The 14,530-nt window shown below is 38.4% G+C and overlaps 1 protein-coding gene across 2 annotated transcripts in view; it reads right to left on the bottom strand.

Annotated features, from left to right (window-relative positions):
- The window catches only part of Fbxo8 (F-box protein 8), a 41,915-nt gene extending 27,410 nt beyond the window's left edge, over positions 1 to 14,505 (bottom strand). Inside the window, exon 1 of one of the 2 annotated variants that reach the window (XM_041673687.1) lies at positions 14,110 to 14,505. The gene's annotated coding sequence lies outside the window, so the exon portion shown is untranslated. The remainder of the gene's footprint in view (positions 1 to 14,109) is intronic. The other variant, XM_041673688.1, reaches the window with a different exon arrangement.
- Positions 14,506 to 14,530: the final 25 nt, after the last annotated feature.

The following is a 14,530-nucleotide window of genomic DNA, read 5'->3' as shown; positions in this document are numbered from 1 at the left end:
CTCAGTCCAAACTCCACCTCCCCAGGGAGGGTCAAAACCACTCCCACAGGCTATTTAGACTGCCCCCCCCAGAAAATAAATACATGGTCTTCCCTCTTCCTCCATGATGGTCATGTAGGCTTGTTGTTCCCCCCCACACACACTTCGTTTTTCCCAAGGCCACCTGAAAGCACAGACATCCAATGAAACCTAGATATCTTTTAATTTGTCTGATTTGGGCTGATTGGATTGGGATTATTTTTCCAATGGAGACGCTTGTTGGTAAGAAGTATTCCTAACATTTATCAGTTTAGCTAGCCTCAAATTTTAAAAATTAAATTCATGGGACTGAAGAGATGACTCAGTGGTTAATAGCACTGAATGTTCTCCTAGAGGACTGAAGTTCAATACCCAACAGCCACAAGTGAGTTCATAATAATCTGTTACTCCAGTCTCAGGGGTTCTCCAACACCCTCTTCTAGTTTCTGCAGGCACTACACATAGAGTGCATGCACATACATTCAAAGAAACACTAAAACACACAAAATCAAAATATTAAGACAAACCACAATCTCAACTTCATATGGAAAAACAAAAAACTCAGGATAGTCAAAACAATGCTGTACAATAAAGGAACTTTCAGAGGCATCACCATCTTTGACTTCAAACTCTACTATAGAGCTATAGTAACATAATAAAAGCAGCTTGGTATTGGCACAAAAACAGAGAGGTGGACCAAAGGAATCGAATACTCACACACCTATGAACACCTGATTATTGACAAAGCAGCTACAACTATAAAGTAAAAAAAAAAAAAAAAAAAAAAGCATCTTTAACAAATGGTGCTGGAATAACTGGATGTCAATATGTTGAAAATGCAAATAGATCCTTAGCTATCCCCATGCACAAAACTCAAATCTAGATGAATCAAAGACCTCAAAATAAAACTAACCACACTGAATCTCATGGAAGAGAACGTGGGAAGTAGCCTTAAATGCATGGGCACAGGAGACCACTTCCTAAATATAACCCCAGTAGCACAGACACTGAGAGCAACAATAAATAAATAGGACCTCCTGAAACTGAGAAGCTTCTGCAAAGCAAAGGACATGGTCAACAAGACACAATGGCAGCCTACAGAATAGGAATAGATCTTCACCAACCCCACATCTGACAGAGGACTGATCTCTAAGTTATACAAAGAACTAAAGAAACTAGACATCAAAAGACCAAATAATCCAATAAAAAATGGGGTACAGATCTAAACAGAGAACTCTCAACAGAGGAATATCAAATGGCTGAAAGATACTTAAGGAGATGCTCAATATCCTTAGCCATTAGGGAAATGCAAATCAAAACAACTCTGAGATTCTATCTTACACTTGTGAGAATGGCCAAGATAAAAACTCTGATGACAGCTTATACTGAAGAGGATGTGGATCAGGGGGAACACTACTCCATTCCTGGTGGGAGTGCAATCAGTATGGCGGTTTCTCAGAAAGTTAGGATCAATCTACCTTAAGACCCAGAAATATCACTCTTAGGCATATACCCAAAGGATGCACATTCACATCACAAGGGCATTTGCTCCCCTATGTTCATATCAGCATTATTCATAATAGCCAGAACCTGAAAACAACGCAGATGCCCCTCAACTGAAGAATGCATACGGAAAATGTGGTACATTTACACAATGGAGTATTACTCAGCAGAAAAAAAAACCCAGTGACATCTTGAAATTTGAAGGCAATGGATGGAACTAGAAAAAAACCATCCTGAGTGAGGTAACCCAGATCCAGAAAGACAAATATAATATGTATTCACTTATTAGTAGATGATAGACATAAAGCAAAGAACAATCAGGCTACAGGCCACAACCCCAGAGAACCAAGGTAACAAAGACAACCTTAATAGAGATATACATGAATCTGCCTAGGAAGGGGAAAAAAGACAAGATCTCCTGAGTAAATGGAGAGCTTGAGTAGGAGGGGGGGTGGAAGGGGAGGGAAGAGGGTGGAAAGGGAGTGGGGAAATTGTATAGCACATTCCTATGCAAACAATTAAAATAAGAAGGATGTGTGTGTGTGAGAAAGAGAGAGAGAGAGAGAGAGAGGCATTCGTTCAGCTGCTAAGAGCACTCATTGACAGCTCTTGCACAGGCCCTGAATGTGGATTCCAGTACCCATTTACAACTGCCTAGTCCAGTCTCTGCCCAGCATGAGCACCACATTTTCCTTCATAGGCACTAACGCTTGTTAGGAAATGAGAAAGTGGGCACACTTGGAAGATAGTTCAATAGTTTTTTGCAAAATTAAAAAACTTTGCATCTATAATCAAGACTCATATTTCTTGTTATTTACTTACATAGGTTAGAAGCATCTGTCCAAACAAAAACCCTGTTCATGAACGTCTGTAACAGTTTTATTCATAATTGCCCAAATTAAAAAAAATATACTTTAGCAGGGAGTGCATACACAATGGCACATTCATACAATGAAATATTACTAAGCATAAATAATTTAAGCACTAAAACACAATGCTAAAACAGATATAAAACTATTGTCACTTGTGACAGTTACTTGGTCAAAACAATTCAGATGAACACTGAGATCACCTAATATGTCAAAAATTCTAATTGAAAAACACATTTTTTGCCGGGCGGTGGTGGTGCACATCTTTAATCCCAGCACTTGGGAGGCAGAGGCAGGCGGATCTCTGTGAGTTCGAGACCAGCCTGGTCTACAAGAGCTAGTTCCAGGACAGGCTCCAAAACCACAGAGAAACCCTGTCTCGAAAAAGCAAAAAAAAAAAAAAAAAAAAAAAAAAAAAAAAAAACCACATTTTTTATATTTGTAAAAATGAATTTTGCTATAAATATTAATTTTTGTGATGAAGTTAGTGTTGGTTATTTATCTTTACTAAGTAAAATAGACAATTCTATCTTTAAAATATTCTTGTAAGAGCATACTAATTTACATGTAAATACAAGTTACTCTCATTATGCATGGTAGTGATTTCTATAAAGTTGTTATAAACACTGGAATAGTGAAGACAGAACCATCTTCCTGTGGAAAAATGGAAGGTTAAGTTTCTGCAATGACCAAATGAGTAAATGAACATGATGAAAGAATTTGTTTTCCTAAATTATGCAAACAAACCCCTGACCTATCAAGTACTTACTTACTCCTTACACTATCAAGTAATGGTATGTGTGTCTCAAAGATATTGTATACACTTTTGTTTTAAGAGCAAAATAATTCATACTCAATTTGAAACACATGCACGTATGTCATAGTGGACAGTAAATTCTGAAGTCTTACCTTCATGGATGCTAAGTTACCCTGAACAGTCACTGGGAACATGTTACAGGGACTGAACAATAGCTGTTTTTACTAATTTAATCATAAGATTTTTTTATTTTGATTTGTTTATTAATATTTCTTACATTTCAATTTTGTTTCTAAATTTCAATGCTGTTATAGCAGAGTAGCTCAGCTGACATTAATAGAAACAAGATTTAAGATGGATTTGAAAACAAAAAAAAACTTTTGAAAACTATTTACTTATAATTCATAAGCTTAATTAGCTAAAGCTCCATTTAAAAATAAATAGCACATGAAATGGCTTAGCCAGCAAAGGCATTTGCTGTAAAGACTAACGACCCATGCTGGGTCCCCAGGACCCACAGAGTAGAAGAGAAACGACTCTCATAAATTGTCCTCTCATCTTCTGATGGAGGAGGGTCATCTGTCTATGTGTTACTCTCACTGGTTAATAAAGAAACAGTCTTGGCTTTTTGATAAAGCAGGATCTAGATAGGTGGAGTAGACAGAACAGAATGCTAGGAGAAAGAGAGCATAGTTGGTCAGACGCATAGCTCTCTTCTCCGAGATGAATGCAGATCTTTCCCGGTAAACCACCACCTTGTGGTGCTACACAGATTATTAGAAATGGGTTAATCAAGATGTGAGAGTTAGCCAGTAAGAGGCTAGAGATAACGGGCCAGGCAGGGTTTAAAAGAATACAGTTTCCATGTAATTATTTCAGGTAAAGCTAGCTAGGAGCTGGGCCGCAGCCCACCACTCCTATCACTACAGACTTCAGATATGTGTAGTGACAAAGGTACACCCACATGCATACTGACATACTCATACAAATGCACACATATATAAACAACACAAAGTAAAAAAAATTACAATAGAGAAAGAGTCACACTCCTTTGGAGACATGGCCACTAGTAGGTGGCTCAAGCCCCAGAGGGTGGCCCCACACTCATGTGCATATGGGCAGGACTAACTAGATTCAAGAGGGTTTTTCGTCCCTTTTTTAATATTAAGGAGAACATGACGTTGTGTGTATGGGTGTGACAAAAACTACAGGGAGCTGAAGGGAAGTCATGGTGGGTGGCTATGACAAAAAACATTGGATAGATGTATGAAAAAATGTAAAGAATTATTGATAATGGAAGAAGAGTAGTTTTGAATATTGCAGAGAGGGAATCAGAAACTTAGATGTCCTAAAGATGTCACAAAAGGTGGAGGACTTGAAAACCACAGGAAAAAGAAGGGAACAGCTCAGGGGAAGATATGAAATGAAAACAAAAACTGCTTCTTTACTTCCACAATAAGGATAAAAAAGATTCTTCTTTTGGATCTGGAGAATAATTCAGCAGTTAAGAGCACATACTGGTCTTGCAAAGGACCTGAGTTAAGTCAGCAGCCACTCTGGGCAGCCCACACATGCCTGTAACTCCAGATTGGTGAGATCGAATATTCTGACCTGTGAGTGCCTGAACACACATCCACAAAACAGACATACAGACATACAGCACATACACAGAATTAAAAATTATGTCCTTTTATGAATAAATGGTTACAAAAAACACACCCTAAAGTAAAGACCATCAGTCATATTGGGGTCCATACATCTTAAGTCAACATTTTATTTCCTCAACAATCTAATGGTCAGTCATTAAAGTACTACTAAACACATACACACAGTCTAAAGAAATTTAATCAGTGACTCTTCAGCAAAGCTAGCATTTTCTAGGTGTATTTGTGTGTTTGGTTTTACAGTATGTGTGCATGTGCACAGGGAGGCCTGAAGCCCTCCACTGCTTTCCATCTTTGGTTATTAATACAGAAACAGAAGCTCATGGGCTTGGGGCAATACTGATTGGTCAATGAGCTTCAGGAATTAGCCCCCACCCAGGCTTTGCTCATGACTGCTAAGGATCCAAACTCAACTTCATGCTTGTATAACTGAGCAAGTCCCCAGCCCAAAGTTAACAATTACAACTCTGATTTTAACAGACATTTCTCCTCCACATGTTGCATGTTCTGGGAGCCGCCTAGAGCATTTCTGGAATATGGAGTTAGTGAAAAAGGTTCACCTTTCTCTTAGATTTCACATTTCCAGGCCATTTGATATTTCCTTAAAATCTTGAAATAAATATTGTTTTGTTATTGAGATTTGGTCTCTCTGTGTAGCTCTGGCTGTGCTAGAATTCAACAGACAGATCAGATTGGCCTGGAACCCAGAGATTCATCTGCCTCTGCCTGCTGAGTGCAGGAGGCATGTGCTAACATGCTTGGCCTATCAAGAATTCTTAAGGCAACATTTCTTAAACACAGACTGAGTTAGCTAAAGGCAAATTAAAACAAAAGCAATTATGATACCTTGAAAAGGGAAGCTTGGAATTAACTTGACGATGTGTCATTACTCTTGAACAAACTTTGGACAATTTGGATATTAAGTAAGAAGAACATTCAATCAACAGTAGGAAAAAAATAAAGCAAAAAGACAATGGACATTTAAAAGGCAAAATAGTGAAATTGGTATTGCTGTACATAACTAATATGACCAGGACTGTTTCAAATAGTTCTTATACATGTGGAAATGGTTTTACTCAATACTTTCTCAAAACCAGAATAAATTTAATTTAAGTCACCTAATTTTTATATATACTTGTTTCTGCTAAAATAGTAAGATAAATATTAGAACAGTTTAATTGCACAAAACCAAATATTTAATAGAAAACCCAATTAAAAAAATCTAGACATTAAGTACTAAAGTCTTGGGTTTTATTGTGTTGAAACTGGAAACTGTGAAGTATATAATGCCTGCTTCAGAGAAATAAACAAAGTGTTTTTGGCACTAGTCCTGTGAAGAAGTTTATAGCTCTAATTATTTCATAGTCTGCTGTCTTTTAAGCCTCCATGTCACAGTGTGGGAGAAACTAAAAATCTGCCATGATATAAGCCAAGACAATTCATACAGAAATATCTTTTATTGTTAATGTGAATTACATTATCTTTTTTCTATTCATTTTTTCATAGGGCACATTTTGATAATATTTTCCCCTCCCTCCATATCCTCTCATATCCTCCCCAACTTTCTCCTCAACCAGTCTCACATTATTTCTTTCTCTTTTTTGTTTCTTTTATAAAAAAAGAAAACAAACTATATTTTTTCATTTTACATACCAATCCCAGTTCCCACCCCATCCCCTCCACCTTTCCTCCCTACACCCCCCCCATCCACTCCTCAGAGAGGGTAAGGCACATTGCTTTGGGGAAGGTCCAAGGCCCTCCCTACTATATCTAGACTGAGCAAGGTATCCCGCCAAAGAGAATAGGTTCCCAAAAAGTCAGTACATGCAGTAAAAATAAATCCTGGTGCCACTGCCAGTGGCCCTCCCTACTACATCTAGGCTGAGCAAGGTATACATTCAAAGAGAATAGGATCCCAAAAAGCCAGTACATGCAGTAGACATAAATCCCAGTGCCACTGTCAGTGACCCCTCAGTCTGCCCCAGCCATACAACTGTCACCCACATCCAGAGGGTCTAGTTTGGTGTTATGCTTGTTCCTTCCCAGTCCGGATGGAGTTGGTGAGTTCCCATTAGCTCAGGTAAGCTGTTTAAATGGGTGTCCCCACCATCGTCTTGACCTCTTTGCCCATATTCTCACTCCTCCCACTCTTTAACTGGACTTTGGGAGCTCAGCTCAGTGCTCTGCTGCAGATCTCTGCCTCTGTTTCCGTCAGCTGTTGAATGAAAGTTCTATGGTAACATGTAAGATATTCACCAATCTGACTATAGAGCAAGGCCAGTTAGGGTACCCTCTCCTGTATTGCTTAGGGTCTTAGCTGGGGTCATTCTTGCAGGTTCCTGGGAATCCCTCTAGTGTCAGGTTTCTTTTGAAGAATGAACAAGTTTAATCTAAACATTCCTATATAAATTGGGTGGTGGTCGCGCAAGACTTTAATCTCAGGACTTGAGAGGCAGAGGCAGGCAGATCTCTGAGTTTGAGGCTAGTCTAGTCTACATAGTGAGTTTCAGGACAGCCAGGGCTACACAGAGAAACCCTGTCTTGGAAAAAACCCAACCCAAACCAAACCAACAAAATTCCTAAGAAAAGGCGATTGCACTAATGCTTTTACACAATTTCACTGAGCTCAGCATTCAGGTGGCACACTGCTATGGCAGAAACCCTTACGTTACTACTGATTTGATGAAACACCATGACCAAAAGCAGCTTAGGAATGAAAAGGTTTATTTGTTTTCTACTGTTGAGTAGTACTCTAATATGTATATATTCCATACTTTCTTCATCCATTCTTCCATTGAAGGGCATCTAGGTTGTTTCCAGGTTCTGGCTATTACAAACAATGCTGCTATGAACATAGTTGAGCATATACTTTTGTTGTATGATAGGGCCTCTCTTGGGTATATTCCCAAGAGTGGTGGTATTGCTGGGTCCAGGGGTAGGTTGATCCAGAATTTCCTGAGAAACCGCCACACTGCTTTCCAAAGTGGTTGCGCAAGTTTGCATTCCTACCAGCAAGGCCAGCTGGCCTGGGTCTGAAAAAGCCTGGAATAAAACCGGACTCGCTGAACATAGCGGACAATGAGGACTACTGAGAACTCAAGAACAATGGCAATGTGTTTTTGATCCTACTGCACGTACTGGCTTTGTGGGAGCCTAGGCAGTTTGGATGCTCACCTTACTAGACCTGGATGGAGGTGGGTGGTCCTTGGACTTCCCACAGGGCAGGGAACCCTGTTTGCTCTTTGGGCTGACGAGGGAGGGGGACTTGATTGGTGGAGGGGGAGGGAAATGGGAGGCGGTGGTGGGGAAGAGACAGAAATCTTAAATAAATAAATAAATAAATAAATAAATAAATAAATAAATAAAAAAGAAAAGGTTTATTTGGCTTTTACCTCCGCATCCCTGTCCAGCATTGAAGGAAGTCAGGACAGGAACTCATACAGGGCAAGAAGCTGGAGGCAGGAATTGATGCAGAAGCCATGGAGGGGAGTTGCTTATAGGCTTGCTTATCATGGTTTGCTCATCCTACTTTCTCCTAGAACCTAGGACCATCAGCTCAGTGACACCTCCATCCACAGTGGACTGGGCCCTCCCTCATTGATCACTAATTAAGAAAATGCCTCACAGCTGGATTTTGTGGTGAGATTTTCTTTGTTGAAAAGAAAAACCATCTCCTTTCAGATGGTTCTAGCTTACGTCCAGCTGACATAAAAACTAACCAGCATACCCAGTAATGAAGAATGGTTCATCTTTCAGTTAGTATCTACACAATGGCAATAGGAATAGAAGAGTCTCTCAAAGTCACATTTTAATTATTTATTTTCCTACAGTTAATTCAATTCCATAAAGTTCTTTCTGATCTATTTTAAGTCATATCTTAGTGATGACTGACAAAACATGAACAGTTTTATTTAAATACTCACTGTAAGATGCTAGCTTTTTTCCACTATTTTTTAAATCTAGATAGTGGAAATGAAATTAGTAAATAAACATCCTATCTCAGATAAAGTGCTAACATATTTCAGACAGTTATGTCTAAAATATAAATTTGATTAAATTTTAAAGAAAAGAAATCCACATATCTTAAAAAATGCTTTTCTCCAACAGACTGTAACAACTTAATGCTTGGTTATTTAGGTTTTAAAATCTTCAGGTGGCACGCAGTGATATTAATGGCATAACAATGTGGGTGAGTCTGTGAGAAAATTCTTTCTGCAAGGCATTCACAATCAGATTGGCAGGCTATAATTTATGTCTGGACATCCAGAAGAACAGACCACCAAAGTTGTTTAGAATAGACTGGTGAAAAAAATTTAAAAACACCTGATAACCAATCACACTCCTAAAATTTCGAGTCCACGGCTCCAGAGAAATGAAAGAAGGTAAGTCTGCAAGGTGGGCTTTCTAAAGAGAAAAGGCAAACAACTAAGCACTAAGAGGTCACAAGGCACATTAAACACATAAAAGCCCCACTCATTAAATGTAGAGATCTGGCCCTGCAAGAGCGGTTTTCCTTTCTAAAAGGCAGACCATTTGTGGGTTGTTTTAATTCAAAAAGATTTACAATATTGCCTTGTTTTCTAAGGTTCGCCCCACCCCCACCTCTTTAATTTCTTCCTATAAGTGCTAGCAAAGAACATTTAAACAAATGTAAGAAAATGAAGACATGCTATGCAAACATAACCACAATCTGAGAAGTTCAGGCTTATTTAATTTCTTCAGTTTGCTTTAATCTAAACATGCTGTTATGTTTTAACTTGTAAATATAATTAATCTATCATATTGTTCACAGATACCAATTTTAACTAAATTGGTTCTCCTTTTAAAGAATCACTATTTAGCATCAGGACTGCACCAGCACCCACGATGGCACATTCCAGTCTGCCTCCTCAGTGCACAAGTATAAAGCCAAGGACTGAGAGCAGCCAAACTAGGGAGGAGTCAGAAGGAAGCTGGTTTGAGCTCAGCACCTTCCTTAGCAAGCTGTGAGAACTGGGCTCTTCAATTTTAAAGTCTCAGTTTCCTCATGTGTAAAAGAAGGGTTCTGAGTTTGATACCCCAAATCTCTTTCAGGCATACATTTTTTTTTTTGCTTCCAAGGATTCCTGCAATTAGTAAAGAAATATAAGACATTTAAGTAGGAAACCAAAGTAAAATTATCTGTTTGCAGATATGACCTTACATGCAGAAAATGCTAAGCATTCTACAAAACCAAAAGTAAAACTATAAGCTAAAACTCACAAAGGAAGCCACACCATGTCAAGAATTCTTTTTTATAATACTGATTGATTGGAATTTTGTGATTATGGAGAGTTGGAATGTAGCAGATCTAGAATCAAATTATCTTAGACTACTTTTAACCCCCTAATTGCCATCCATTGCCCACTTGAGTCTGACCTAATGTCCTTGTGACTGTCACATGAAACCTTTTGGGATGCATTAACTTAACAGAGCAGCAGCTTTCACCAACTGAAAAGCTAAGCATGCGTCAGACAAAGTCTGAAACCTGTGGCAGAGATTTCCTTGATGTATTATAACCTTCCTCATTTTTTACCCTGCTTTTGAATAGTGCCTTGATCTAGACTTTCTTTTGTTCTGTAGCTATAAAAATGTCACAAAACCGATACATGCTGGAACATGGTATTTGGGATAACCTGAAACCATGTTCTCAGACTGGAGTCATGTCTGGCTCCAGAATAAACTATCTTTTAATCTCTTTGAAGTGAGAGCTGAGTTTTTGTGTCAAAAACAAAACAAAACCCTTAGAATTAACAAATTAATTCAACAAAGAGGCAGGATGCTAGGTCAACAGAAAAAATGAATTGTATTTCTATATCCTAGTGAACAATCTGAAAAAGAAATTAAGAAAACAATTTCACTTACAAGAATAACAAGAACACAATATTTAGGAATTAATTTAACCAGACTTCTACAATGAAAGGTAGAAATGTTGTTAATAGAATTTAAAGGTAAATAAATAGAAATACATTCATGCTCATGAATTTAAAAACTTAATATTGCTAAGATCTCAATACTATATACAAACAATCTACATGACAGTGCTTACATGAAATACTTAGAGTAGCCAAAATCATAGATATAGAATGGGATTACTAGGACATGGGGAAAGTCACAGGGATCAGATGGTTGGTAGCACAGACTTTTAGTTTTATGAAACGCAAGGAACTATGGAGATAGTGGAAGTGGTCACATGCCACCATGAATATACTTACTTCCATCGGTCTGTATGTTTTTAAAGTGGATAATATGATGCATTTTATTTGGTGTACATTGTTTTACTGAAACTGAGAACAAGAAAAACAATTTCACGATTGCATAAAAACAAAGGAAAAATACCTAAAAATGAACAACATAAAGTTAGTGGAGATGGTGGGGTATATTTAGCATCCATGCTTCCCACCTCATTTCTCTACCACCATCACATCTATAAAAAGCTAAGGAGTATGGGCAGATAAAGGCTAAGTTTGGTTTATTTGTTAAATCTGGTTCCTTTATTTAAAGTTTAAACAATCCTATGCACTTTATTCTTGAAGAATATGTAAATGGTTAATTCTAGAATTAAGCTTCATAAATTTTTGCCCAAACTTAAACTGCATATATTTATTTTATGTCTATGAATTTGGATAATAGTTTACAAATAAATAAGGATTTGTAGAATGTTTCAAATCTGGGAAGAAGCACAGGCAATTTTATATTGGGTCTTAGCCCAAACAGTGCCATAACAAACACTGAAGCCAGAACCTTTGGCTCCCAATAAGCTTTTATGGTTTATGGTAAAAGCTGCACATATGAAGTGCAGTGAAGTGGATAGACAGGAGGTGCTGCCAGATAATGCAGAACAATTAAGAAAGGAAGAGAGCTGCCAATCTGTACTGCTAAGAACCAAAGAATCTGACAGGATTAGGAATCACGTGTACAATCAAAACATGTTCTGACTTTCTTGTGACCCACGGATTACTTTGACTGTTTTTTAATGCCTGTATCTTTATCTGATCACACTCAAACCTACAAAATAACATCAGAAACCAACGAATCTTATGTACTAAAGGAATGGTACCTAGATAAAACTAAGTAGACCTAAATCAGTCTTATTTACTTTTGTAAAACCCGAAATAATATAACTTTAAAGGCAATCAAAATTTTATGTATTGCTATTGTTAAGACACTTGAATACAACTCTATCTTCAAAAGTCCAAGACCACATTTGAGTGTGTACCCTCTTTTTCTTAAGTCCCTCTCCCTCTTTCAATGCTACTACTAAATTTACACTAAAATTTTTCTTAATTAACATTGCTTCATAGGTCTCATCCTGAGGTGGTTTTATGGTGTAGTTGTTTGAGTTTTTTTTTCAGTATAGTTAAAAGTATTTTGGCTTCACTTGAGGAGAGGTTTCTACAAAGCACCCCTTGGGATACAAGTAGCAACATGGGGTATAGCTTATTCTGCTACCGCTACCACTCACAAATGCCATTTAATGCTTTTTTAAAAAACTCAAAGTATGTTTCAAAAACACACCTCTCCCACCCTATTTAATCACATGGGTTTAGCACAAATTTGCCACTGACCTGCATTTTATCTATATCCATTCCTACCTAGCCTTTCTTTACTTGTTTTCCTTTTCAAAAAGCTATCTTTGATACATTCATTTTGACCAAATTTCAGCTACATAAAACGGCAACAGGTAAGAAATACACAATCTCCAGTTGTGATATGTAGATCCTAAAAACCAAACATTCCTTTCAGACACTCTATTTTTCAGGTGATTAAATGATAAATTATATTCTTTCGTATAATTAATATAAAATAGATTTAAAACTATTTTCAGAAAGGGCTGATACTAGTACATATTACTTCAAAATCAGGCTGTTTCTCCCCCTCGTCAGACTCAAATTCTATTGGACATATTTTGCCTCAATTATCCTTACTTATTAACTACTTTAACTGTTATACGTTATCAGCCACAGTAGCTATGCCAGGTGCCTCCAAAATGCCTTCCAGAGATCATGCCTCCTGAGCTTTGAGGACTGTGTTATACTTTCCCTTTCTAATGTGAGTTGGATTTAAGACTCCTAGCAAATACAGCACAGCAGCAATGATAGGGTATCACCTCTAAGGTTAGATTATAAAATACAGGTATTTTCCTTCAGTTTGGATCCTCTTTCCTGGATTGCCTGGAGTAGGGGAAAACAACTACCATTCTGTAAGGTAATGAAGAAACTCGAATGGCAAAGAATCTCGGCCAACCAGAAACCACAAGCATGTCCTTGGAAACAGACCCTTACTCCATCTCAGTGGAGCTTTTCAATAATATCACAATTCCCAACTACAGCTTAACTGATATCTCAAGAAACAACCTGAAATACCCTGTTGATTGTTGCCCTATTTCTTGACTCAAAGAAACCAGGATAATTCATGTTTCCTGTTGTAAACTGTATTAAGTTTAGGGATAACTGTTAACCAGCAGGGCATAAATAATGAAGTAACTCAGATAAGTGTCCATTTAGACAAACTTCATCAAGATTGACGTTTCTAAATTAACCTGAATACAATCAATTTATTTATTCTTCATTCTGACACTCCATTCTGTAAACCACTTCCACAAAGGTAATAGGAAGTTTCTCCCTTAGGAGTGTAAGTACCAAAGTTCAGACATTAAACGAAAGGGTAGAGGGCTTAGTAGGCGGTTGCAAATCTTCAATTTCAATAATACAGGTAATGCTTTGAAGAGACCACTGGGGGGGAGGTCCTTAAAAATAAACGTATGGCTTGTGAACCAAGTAGCCACAATTATTAATTAGTAAATACAGAACGAAAACTTAAAATATATCAAAACAGGAATTGCAAATTGATATGATTTTTGTCTGACGAGAAATATGTATTAAGTATATACCATATTGGGAAGTGTAGTCTAGTCACAGAAAAACAAAAGACAAGAATTTAACGAATTTTATAGTCAAACTGACATCTGTAGCAACTAGCAATCAGCAGTGATCCTAAACTGTATATATTTGGACCCGTATTAATGGGGTGTCATAAAAAAAATCAGAGCGCCTGAGCACTTAATAACAAACACAATCATCACCATAAAAGCAACACATACACCTTAAAAAAGTAACCTTCCCCATTCGTCATCTTTCTTTGAAGACGACCAACACCAAGTCGCTGCGGGCAAGTCCCAAGTCGACCTCTGTACCAATGGCCTTGAAAGAGAAGGTGCCTCTCGACAGTGAGACACCGTTTTCATAAGCCACCGCCGCTGTCACTCAGAATGTCGTACCGTGTCATTGGTCCTAAACGACAGCTTACTGGGCCGGTGCTGCCAAGTGGCGAGCACCCGCCGTCTTGATTCCCGAGCTGGAAAAGTGAAAGCGTACAGGTGGAAGAGGCCTCGGAAGTATCGGGGTCGACGCGAGTACCTGAGCGACCTGCGATCTTCACCGCCGCCGCGACGACTCAGCCTCTGGGCGGGAGCTGTCAGCCGAAAAGAAAATGGCTCAGCCGGGAACCGATGCCCAAGCCATGGAGAGGCCTGTGCAGACCGCACGTGTTCACGCTGGGGAACACGACTGCTGCGGGAGCACCAGAAACAGCCCCAGCCTCCTGGAAACTCGCAGCACCTCCGCCTGCAGGAGCCGGAGGGGCGGACAGGGCAAGTTTTTGACGTTTCCTATTGTTGCCGGAAGTGACGTCGCGGAGGG

This window comes from Microtus oregoni, unplaced genomic scaffold (genome assembly GCF_018167655.1).
Source record: "Microtus oregoni isolate MIOR12 unplaced genomic scaffold, Mior012 000024F_ref0000369, whole genome shotgun sequence".
Lineage (NCBI taxonomy): Eukaryota > Metazoa > Chordata > Mammalia > Rodentia > Cricetidae > Microtus > Microtus oregoni.
The sequence above is the reverse complement of the archived record's forward strand: the minus strand, read 5'-3'. Positions and strand labels throughout refer to the sequence as shown.